The following is a 12,160-nucleotide window of genomic DNA, read 5'->3' as shown; positions in this document are numbered from 1 at the left end:
TAAAAATGTCGCCTATTATAAAAGAAAAAAAAAATACTTTATTAATAATTAAAACAAATAAATAATATATAATTTATAATACATTAAAATAAATTAATATATTAAAACAAATTATATAATCATAGAATATTTCAATTGAAATCTAAAAAACTATTTATATATTTATTATATTATATATATTATAAATATGGCTTAAATAAATTTTATTTCGATCTAATTTAAAATTCACGTTTCAATTCCTATATTATATTATATATAATAATTATTAAATTCTTATTGTTATTCAAGTAAATTATAAAATTGTAGAAAATTTTAATTGCATTTAGAAAACTATTTATTGTAATAAAATATACATAAATTAAATAAATTTTATTTCTATCTATTTCAATGTAAAATTCATATATTCATTTCAATTCTTAATGCGTTGAATTATATAATCTTAAAAGTTCCAATTATATCTAAGAAAATATTTATTTCTATTATATTAAAATTTTAAACATATTTTAAACGAATTTTATCTCGATTTATATTTCGATCTACTTAATCTAAAATTTCTATACTGATTTCAATATTTCTATTTTATTTAAAAAAAAAAACGAAAAAAAAAATATAAAAACTCGTAAATAAATTATTGTTGAAGTATATACAGTTATATACAGGAATTAATGGGCACGCGTATAGTCGTAAGTATACTTACATTCACGTGTATAGAACAATGCACTGTTTCCAATGTGCGTGTGTACACGCTTGTACAGGGGTACAATGATGGCTACGGGAAAATACAGTCGATTCGAACGAATTACCATTTACTGTATTGCGATTTTATATAATTATTCCGTAATTTCTTTGCCGGCATTACCTCTTAAGCAACCATTGTATTCTAATTAGACTTTAACGATTAACGAGGCTATCGTTATGACGAGCTTCAAGTACATGCTACAATATATATAATGTAGAAACTTTGTTCATTGAGAGAAGAGAGTTTTAACTTTATGCTAATGTGATAATAATTAATGAAGTTTTAAAAATAGAAAAAAATTATTCTTACACTGCATATATGTTATATAAATATATTATTATAAAAAATTATTATTTCTAATTATAGATTAGATATTGGATTTGAATATGAATTAGAATATATTACTTATAATACTTATATACATATAATTACTTATATTCTAGACTTAAATTATAATTATAGTTTTAAATTACATTGAATTTAATTTAAAAAAGAAGTTTCTTAAATATCATCATACATTTCTTAATTTTCTATTTTTTAGTAAAATTGTCAATTATATATATATTATATATTTTATATTTTCGCAAAATTGCTATTTAGAATTTAATATTTATATAATATCATATGTCATATTATTCAATTATATAATAATATTATATAAGTTAACATTAATTCCTATTTGTAATATTCCTTTCAAAAATCCTTTACATCCTCATAGATTCCAATCCTTCATAAAAACTTCACTCAAGTTTTATTTTAATAAACTTTTAATTTAACTTTCTCTGTTTATATATTTAGGAAATGTGGAAACAGATTGTATGATTTCATTTTCTTGCACACATTTCCATTTCAAAATTTATCTACTTTATTTACTGTTTCGAACATTTCCAAAATTTCAAATTTTATTTTCAAAAAAAAAAAAAAATAACATTTCTTAATCTAGGAGAATAAGAGCAAAGAAAAAGATCGTGCGCGAAGAAAAAAATGCGAAGAATCAGAGCGTTCGAAAACGGAAGTTGATACACGGTGATCAAACGATCGAAAGTAAGTTCGACGCTGACCGGACAAACGGTTTCCGTTATAAGCCGCGTATCGTTACGCAAGAGGAACACCGGTCCGGATGAAAAGGATGTGCGAAAGGAAGCCGCAGCTACGCTGCCGTGAGCATATTTCCCATTCTCCGAGAACCTGACTTTGGCCCGCTTCTTATTCTTCCCGCTTCTTGTACTTCTTCGTTGTTTTGCAATGAATGGACAGTTATATAAAGAACGGGAATTATTGATCGTTGATAAATACTATTGCTAAAAATGATAATATTGTTTGAAAATAAAATCGATTCTTCTATTTTTGTGGATAATTTTCCTCATTGATTTAATATTATTGATCGAATTGATATTTTATTTTACATGTAGTATTGCTAGAAATGTATGTTTATTATAATCTAAATTCTTTGATAATAGCTGTTCTAATTTATAATCCATGATATATTTATGATATGATTTTAATTCAGTTAAAATATGTTTACATATTTTTAAGATATCTTATGTATAAGTGTGTTAATATATTGTTCGGTTTGTAAAAAAAAAAAAAAATGAAATTTTTCTATTTTAGTGAATAATTTTCTTTATTGATTTAATATTATTGATTATGTTGATATTGTATTTTATATATAATATTATTAGTTAGAGATATATATCTATTATAATCTACTTAATTAATTATTTTTCTTGTGTAATTTAATCGATTATGAAGTATTTAATATCAAAACTTTGTGTAAATCAATCAAAATAAGATTGTAAAGATAAAAATATTTAAAATTGTCAATATATTTATAGAATGCAATAAAATTTATAATAAAGTATAAGCTTTCAAAATTGTATGAACGATCTTAATGAAACATTAGAAATTTATGATGAAATCTCAAAAATGTTATTATAAAAATATTAATAACAGTCATATTTCTACTTATTAAATTATGTTTTTAATTTTTAAAACAATGCAGGAATTTAACATATTCATGAGAGATATTTTATTCGAAGATTCATTTTAGAAGCCAAACAAACATAAAAGTTGGTAAAAATATCAATTGAAACTTATTTGTTATAAGTAATTGAAATTTATATTAGGTGAAGCAAGACAGAATGAATCAGTAGTGTGACGAAGATAAAGCCATTTTATATTATTTTTTCTCGCTTCATCTAACTATTTTTAATTTAATGAATAATCATTACTTTTATATATATATAATAAGTTTTTATTTTTTTTAATCTTTAAAATCGATCTTCCAAACATAAAAAATCAAAGAATACATTAACATTCTATGTAACAATTAATAATAATGTATAATTAATTTATTATAAACGTAATATTCATTTTTAAAAAATATTTATAATATATATTTTTAAATATATGGTATGTTTTTTTATTAGTAATATTTGTAGATTATTTATTATAAAATGATATTAATCTATTTCTTTTTGTATCAAGATATTTAAAATTTGCACTTCTATTGATTTAAAAATTTATTTACTATTTTTTATAAAACTACTATTTTATTTATACTATATGATCATTGTAATATTATTAATATTAATAATATTATAATACAATAAATATATTAATATAAAATCATAGATAAAGTTGGCAACATGATAAATTTGAACAATATTTAATCCATATTTTCAAGTACATTTATTGGCTTTTATATTCTTATTATATTCTGTGCTTCATGTAAAGCCCATAATATAAATTAAGATTGAAATTGATGCTTGAGAATTAAAATATGAAGAATCATCATTAGCTTTATAACAAATTTTAGCATACAAAAATTAATACAATTCTGAATATTTTTATCTCTTTACTATTTTATTATTGATTTAACTTTGAACTTGAATAATATTTAATTTAATTTGTTATCTTTCATGTCCAATGTTGCATTATAAATAATAACTATATTTTAAACTAAATAATAACTATATTTTATACTTTTGATGGAATAGATCCATATATTATAACATATTTCTGTCATTAATAAATAATTAATAAAGAAGAATGTTTTTCTTATCTTCGAAGAAATTTTGCTTTACATTTCATAAGATAAAAATAATTCGCCAGATTGAATGATTAATTTATCTTCTCAATCGAGCAATCTCATTTAACGAGAAATAATACGAAAAAGAGAAAAGATTTCAAATATAATGTATTTTAATAGTTATCAAACAGTGATCACTTATTATAATTTTCAATTATCGTAAATAGAAATAATTTTCTAAACGTAAAAAACTAATCTGATATCTTATAAAAAATCAAAAAAAGAGAACAAAAAATAGAAATAAATTTAAAATACATATTTCATGAATATTCGTATAATTTCACGCTGGTAACTGTATACGAATCACAGAGTCGAGTGCATAAAATGATATTCGACACGCACTTTGCTCATTTAACCTGTTTTCGTCTTTTCTTTTTTCTTTTCTTTTTTTTCCATTATCTTTGAATCATGAATGGACGAAGGCAAGGTTGTGAGGATCTAAATAGACATCTTCTAAACCATGAAATCGAATAGGGTGAAAATGGAATGGTCACGTGTCGATATTCGCAGTAAGAAAGGGTGGAAGCTACCCTTCGGTAATGAGGGTCTAAAAATGCCTTTTTCGATAAACATCGCCCTCCCTGACCTCGTAAAATGTTCCCCTTTTTAGGTTTTCGTTTAACCTGTTGCTGTGACGATGATTGATGTAAATAAATTCCACTTTTACCGATAGTCATCGTAAAATCATATCATTATTTACTCATGATGTAAAAGAACATGTAAAATTGAAATATATTAAAATTTTAATCAATTTGATTTGTTGTTGATTAACGAATAGAATATAAATTAAAATTAATATTAGAATTATTATTAATAAAGAAAAATTATTAGTAAAAGAATTTCTATAGTGTATATATATATATTATGTAATACTTATACCTATTATGACAGTAAATTATTAATACATATATCTTTTATTAATTAATATTTTATATTTTTATTATTATAGTATTTATATTTTATTTAAATATTTTATATTATTTAATTTATGTTTTTAAATTTAATGTTAAATAAAATTTTTAAGGAATAATGAAAGAATTTATGAATAAAAAAAAAATAGATTGATAATATATTTTTGATATATACAATATTGTTTATGATATATGAAATGTTATTTTATACAGATATATATGTATAGATAGATAATAATCATTTATTATTAATCAGATTAATATCTAATTATTAACAAATTATTAATATGATGAATTTATTATAATATTTTAAAATGATCATAGAAAAAGAAAATAGCCAATGAAAATTGATATTTTTCTTTACCATGATTCTTTCTATTACATAAGAAAAAAATTTGTAAACAATTATTTTCACTTTATAAAAGAACTTTTATATATACTTTACATAATTCTACAAAATAGTTATTAAAATCAATATTTTCCTATTTCTATTTCCTAAATCTTATTATTAACATAGTTATTTTATGTTTATAAACACAGTTATTTTATGTTTCAATTCCACAATTTTTTTAAAATATTATTTTGAATTTTTATAAAAATTAAATGTGAAACTTTTTATTTTAGAATTTCAACCATTTGGAAAAGTACTTTTACAGAATAAATATTTAAAATGACAGTTTTTCTATTTTTACGAATTTTATCATCACAAACAAACAAATTTAAAATATAAATATCTTATCTTACGTCTCAATTCTAAATTTCCTCTTCTAATCTCCTAAAAATATCATTTTGAATATTTATTTAAAAAAAATGAATTTTTAACTTTTTATTGCATAATTTTACATATTCATCACATAAAATAAATATTTAAAATAATTATACAGTTACAATAATCACTACACTTTTCCATTTTTAAAAATTTTATCAAAAAACAAATATTTATTTATTCCAATTTCATAATGCTTCCAATCTTCATATCATGTACCATCAGGTTTCGTATCGATAACCATCATACCACTTAAAATCATTATCCAAAATAATTACTATACTTGGAATAATCACTATACAATTTTCGATAATTATTCCTTATAAATAATTACTTACTTTAATTCCCACTTTTAATTATTTACACTTTTTCATGTTCGAAAGTCTTATTACCAAACAACAAACGTAAATATTTATTTATTTTATCTACCACCAAATAGATTCATATCATAAGATAAGCATCATACTGACACTTAAAGTTATTATCTAAAATAATTACTATACTTGCACAACAATCATTACAATTTTCGATAATTTCATATATTTCAATAATTACTTATTTTAATTCCCACTTTGAATTATTCACACTTTTCCATGTTCAAAAATCTCATCAACCAAAAAAACAAATTTAAATATTTATTTATTCGACAATGATTATTTATTTCGACAAAAATTATTAATTCCACGATGCTCTCAATCCTCCATATCATCTACCAGATTCCGTATTGATAACCATCATACCATTCATGCATGTCAACCTTGAGCCACGTTCCTCCGACCTTGGAGCGCGTAAGCGAACTCCGCCAATGTATCGATTTCGAGCAGGCAATTCCTCACCTCGATCGATCCTCCGCCTCGAAACGATCCCGCATTCACCGTTTCGATCTAATTTCCGTGTCCTTAAATGTCATTCTTGGTCTATGCATGGAGACGGTGTCGGCACGATCGCTCACCAGTTCACACAAATTGAGTTTCGTCCTGATGCAAGGACTTTCAGGTACTGCAATGCGGTTTCCTGCGTGTAACGTGCACGATAACGTGCTCCTCTATAATCGTTCTATTTTATTATACGTTCCTAGTATATGTTTGTCGTAATTCGATTTTTTTTTTTTTTTTCGTTTATCGTATCTTTTCTTATTTTCCGTGATATTATTGGAAATTGAGTTCTCTGTGATTTATTGGCACGAGAGATTCTACTAATGGAACGATGAAATTAAATATATTGCTATCTTATCTTAATGTAAAATTTGTGAAAATAAAGAATTAATGGCGATCTTTTTAATGAATTTAAAATAATTTTTAAAGTTTATTGTAAATTCATATAATAATAATTATAATAATAATTTGTTTAATATTTTCGTAGCTAATTAATTTACCTAAATTATTTTTAAGAATTTACATTTTATTTAAGTTTCAATAATTTAGATAATATTGTTATTTTTTAATGTTATTTTATTATTAATTTATTTATCTAAAGAGTTTGCATTATTTTATTTAAATAATTGTATCTTTTTATAGTGTGAAAATAGATCTTTTTCAAATTTCAATGATTTATTAACACTTTAATAAAACAATAAAATTAAATATTATTAATTTTTTTTAAATTTATTTTAATTTATTATAATTTTGTTATTATATATTTTAATCATATGCAATAATTTAATTTGTTTTAATTAATTTTCAACGTTTTTCATGATTTATTTATGTTTCAATATTGTTATATTTTGATTGCTTACCTAAATTGATATATTTCTTAATATTATTATATTTAAAAAAAGTTTTATTCAAATATAAAAATAGTAAATATTTTGTTTTCAATAATGCTTTTAATTTTTTTTAATTTATTATTAATTTTTTATTAATTTATTTATTAATTTTAACGGATGAAATTATGAAAAACTTTTTTGATGAAAATTTGAAAAAAAATTCATATATATTATACATATTATACATAAAGTAATAAAGTACAACTTTTAAATAATTTTGAATTTAAAAGAAAATTTAGATAAAATAAATTTGATTTAAATTCATCCAACATATATCATGTTTGATTCAAAGAAATGAATATTCTTTGAGGAAATTGATAAATAGAGATACAGATTATAAGAAGACAAAAATATTTCTATTATTATAGATTTTCAGCCCGCATCGATGTCATTTTGATAAAAACAGACTATGGATTAAACTTGAATGATTTACGTTTTTGTTAACTCTTACAAAAGATAACGTTGTTATAAGGGTACCTGTATAAGATTTGAGTAGTTAAGAATTATCAGAATAAAAGAAAGAATCTTATATTATTTTATTATACAATGTACTATTTATATTTTAATTAATGATTAAATTTAAATAAAACTAAATTTTCTTCAGATTATTCTTAATTCCCTGTGACACGAATAATAAATTTTATTTTGCCTACATTATATATATATTCGAAAAAAAAGATTCGATAGAATTATTCGAGAATGTGATAATAATACTTATTTAATTATCGATTAATATTAAAACTGATTTCCAAAATCTAGCTCATCCAATTCCTTGTATCTTTTCAACGTCATTTCTTTGTCATGGGACCAGAAACGCATCTCGAATCCCATGGAAACACGATATTTCTATCGTTGTACTTCGATCCTGTAATTCGAAATAGCAAACCAAAACAAGGTCGTCACGGTGAACAACTCGAGTGCTCATTGTCTGGCTGATTCGAAGCAAGTGCAAGAATTAATTTAATTATAGGAGAGGATTCTAAAGATCGCCTTTTACATTTTTAATCTTTCATATAAAAAGCGCTGTTATTTTTTTTTCTTTTTTTTTTTTTAAATCATCGAATCTGTCAAAATCTATAATGAATGAAATTTTAGTTATTAATAAAACTTATAATAATAATAATAATTGTAATTATAATTTGTAATAATAAACTTGTTATTATAAATTTTTAATGGAATGTTTAAAATTTATTGAGAATTTATTAAAGTTTATTAAGAAGTTTATTATAAATATTTGATTGAAAATTATATTAATTTGATTTGAAGCAATTGTACTTTACTCAAATATTCATAAAATTAAAATTACTACAATTAATTGATTGTTATTAATAATAATATATATCATTTTAAATTTTTCATATCAATGATATATATTTTTTTTAATTTGATTTTTATACTTGTAAGAAAATTATTCAATAAAACAGGTAATTTATTATAATAAAATTATCTTCTTTATAACAATGAATATGATTTAACTTCAATTAGCTGATTCAATTAGTTTCAAGAATTAAATTAAACATGAAAATATTATTTAGCAATATATTTAGTCATTAAACTCTCTTCATTTTTGAAATTAGTTTAAATTTTACGATTTAACATATTTATGAAATGAAGTTATTTTATATACTAAAGTATTAATAAATAAGTATTAATAAAAATACATGTAATAATTATATTTAATAATATATATTTTACACTTCAAGAATTTACAAATAAATATTATAAATTTATTTCAAAACTTATAAATTATTATTTATAAAGCTATAAAAGAATTCTACATTTAAAAGAAAATTTATTTATATGAAAAAATAAAAAAAATTATACTTGAGAAGGAAAATTGTACAAACTAATAAAAAATAAAATATATCATAAATCTCACGATTCTTAATAACGAAGAAGAAAAAAGAAATAAGTATAACAGATTTTATTGGAAAAAAATCTAAATTCCATATGCACGACTATGAACCATATAGAGAAATTTAAATTTAAATTTAAATTAAACGAAATAAACTTCTAAATAAATAAATATATTTGATATATTACAACAAATTAATATAATAATGTAAAAAAAAAAAAAAAAATAAAGAAAAAGAAAATTTCTTCATTTATATAATTTACTATTGCAATTGCCCAATTACCGGATCGCTCGATGCGATACTCAAGAAAAGAAAGTAAGGAAAGAAAACGTGTTTAATTCCACCAATTAAAAAAGATCGCAAAAAATTGACGTCTTTATCCTGTTTACACAGTTTAATCAGTAATAATTTGACGAGTGTACGAGTTGTACTCGTTACAATCGTAGACCTCGTTTTGCCCTGTTTCACCAAAAGGACTCTGGATTCTACTTACTCGATATCTCGTTGCACACGCTTCCTATACCATCTGCATTATTCATGATCACAAACGTTGCCATTTGGACCATTTTCAACCGCGAGAATACCATGCCATGCCTCACCCACGACGCCTCTTCTATAACTCTATTTACATATTTCCGTATCATTGGGGCGGATCGTAAGTTGCTCACTGTATCACCATTGCTCCAATTTTCTCGAAGGAAGCTGCCTCATGATGGATCGTCATAATGAATATCGAACAAATATAATGATTATAAAATGGCAGATGCGTCATTCTTCACGTGTAATTGCGTGTTTTGACACTAGGCTGCGTTGTTAAGATAGTCGTTCTGGTTTATTAATCCGATCGAATTTGTCACGTTTATGGGTTTGTTATATTTGTATGTATTAGGAATATAAGTTTATTGCAGAGATGGAAAGATTTTGAGATAGATTAAAATGAATGGAAATAATAGAAGAAATATTTATTAATAAATTTGTATCCAAATTTGATTGGGAATATAGCATGAATTGTTACTTGTCATGTTTATGAATATGAATATATTGTACAGACATGTTTGATTATTGGAGGAATTTAGTGGAAAGGTAACTTTATTGCAGAGTGGAAAAATTTTGAAATGGATTAAAATGAATAGAAATAATAGAGGAAATATTTAAAAATTTTATAATTTTAAATTTGTTTCGGATTTGATTGTAAATAAAATATTTATTTTCTCTTATATTAAATCTATTTATATTAGAAGAGAAGTGATTTTATTACATAGTTAGGAAAATTTTGAATGAATTGAAACGAATAGTAGGAATATATTAGGAAAGAAATATTTCTATAAGCAAAAGTTGTTTTATTTAATTCTTTATAATGCTCTGTAATTTTGAAATCACATACTTATCTATATTTTTAAAGTCTTATTTGATTTTTCTCATAAAATTTTAAATGACATCTTATTTGTATATTTTTTTTTGTAATTCATTTAAAAAATCTGGTTTCAGTGATAATTTTTGTTTTTCGTATCAAAATATTTATTCGGTAAAATTTATTTCAAGACTGTAATTTTTTTCTAGAACATTTATTTAACTATAGCATAAACATTTTCTCGTACAAACATAAAAATATAAAAAGTAAATTCAGTTATAAAAAGAGATTATTTTCATCATGCACAAATATTATTTATTGTATTATTTATATTTGGATTCAAATGTAAATAAAATATTTATATTTTGTTTAAATGAAATGCAATATGTATGAAAAAATGATGATTCTATTTTTGCTGAAAATAGATTAAGTTTTTAATGTTATACATATAAATATATAATGGCAATAATTGTTAAAACCGTTTATTCGAAATCTTATTTTCTTATAGATTGATTAAATATTCATTTCATATTATTTGCATGAGTTAAAATACTAGTTTTGTATGTATTAATGATATATATTAATAAAAATTAATGAAAATAAAAAATTAATAAAAGATTAATAGAAACATTTATTAAGAAAAATATCAATTATATCAATTATAAATGTAATCGTTAACAGTTTTTTATAGAAAGATAATAAAATAATAAAATAATAAAATAATAGAAAATATTTGTAAATAAAATATTTGTAAAATAAATTCAGGAAATAAATTTTATGTTTCATGTTATATAGATATTAATTAATAAAAATAAATGTAATAATAATTAAATTACTCATTTAGCTATCACGGTATACATATGAATATATTATTAAGGATAAAAAGTAGATCTAGAAAATAGTAGTTGCTTTGATTCTTTGCCAAGAGCTGTCGGTCCTTGCTAAAAACTTCAACGATCTAAAAATCAATTACTTTTCGCATCTAATTTTATTAATCTTAATTCACATGAGTATTAAAATAAAAATAATAAAAATAAAATTCCTGACTTTCATTTTGATTTTCATTTTATTATCTTTTTATATAGAAAGTATTATTTCAAAAAATTTTATATGAATTTCGTTTTTATTTTAAAACAACTATAAAATTACTTTTTCCTTTTATCTTCAATTATAAATAATTTAAAAATTAATGTAATATTCAAAAAAAAAATTTTCTAAAAATTTTATGAAACTAATTTTACATTTACCAAAAAATTATATTTCGTCAAATATGAAACGAAATGAAATTTTTTCCATTAAATTTTGTGTTTCCATTTTCAAATTTTCACTAGAAATCCACACTTAGCAACAAGAAAAATATGATCAATTCAAGAAAAAAATATCATCAAGTATAAAGGATTAATAACAATCACGATAAAAATCATCAAAGATCACAAAAATCCTTTCATTATTCCATTATTTCCAGAAGAACACTTCCACCAGAAATCTCGTGGCATACTATTTAACGCATGGAAACAAGTCATCGACTCGAGGAAAAAATCCATACCGGACCGTGTCGGTCCGTCTGAGCCGAAATTCCCGTGTCCGGCTCGAAAATACTCTTCCTCTCCGTCCGCGCGGGGTAGAAACAGGCAAAGAGAGAGAAAAAAGTAATTGCGTCTAGCAGGATCAATGCTCGTGC

At 22.1% G+C, this 12,160-nt stretch overlaps 1 protein-coding gene across 1 annotated transcript in view; it reads left to right on the top strand.

The window, feature by feature from the left end:
- LOC102677440 (protein neuralized) overlaps positions 1 to 12,160 on the top strand; it is a 181,030-nt gene that overhangs the window by 81,596 nt on the left and 87,274 nt on the right. The gene's annotated exons all lie outside the window — the stretch shown is intronic.

Source organism: Apis dorsata, unplaced genomic scaffold, assembly GCF_000469605.1.
Source record: "Apis dorsata unplaced genomic scaffold, Apis dorsata 1.3 scaffold_381, whole genome shotgun sequence".
In the NCBI taxonomy this organism is placed as follows: Eukaryota; Metazoa; Arthropoda; class Insecta; order Hymenoptera; family Apidae; genus Apis; species Apis dorsata.
The sequence above is the reverse complement of the archived record's forward strand: the minus strand, read 5'-3'. Positions and strand labels throughout refer to the sequence as shown.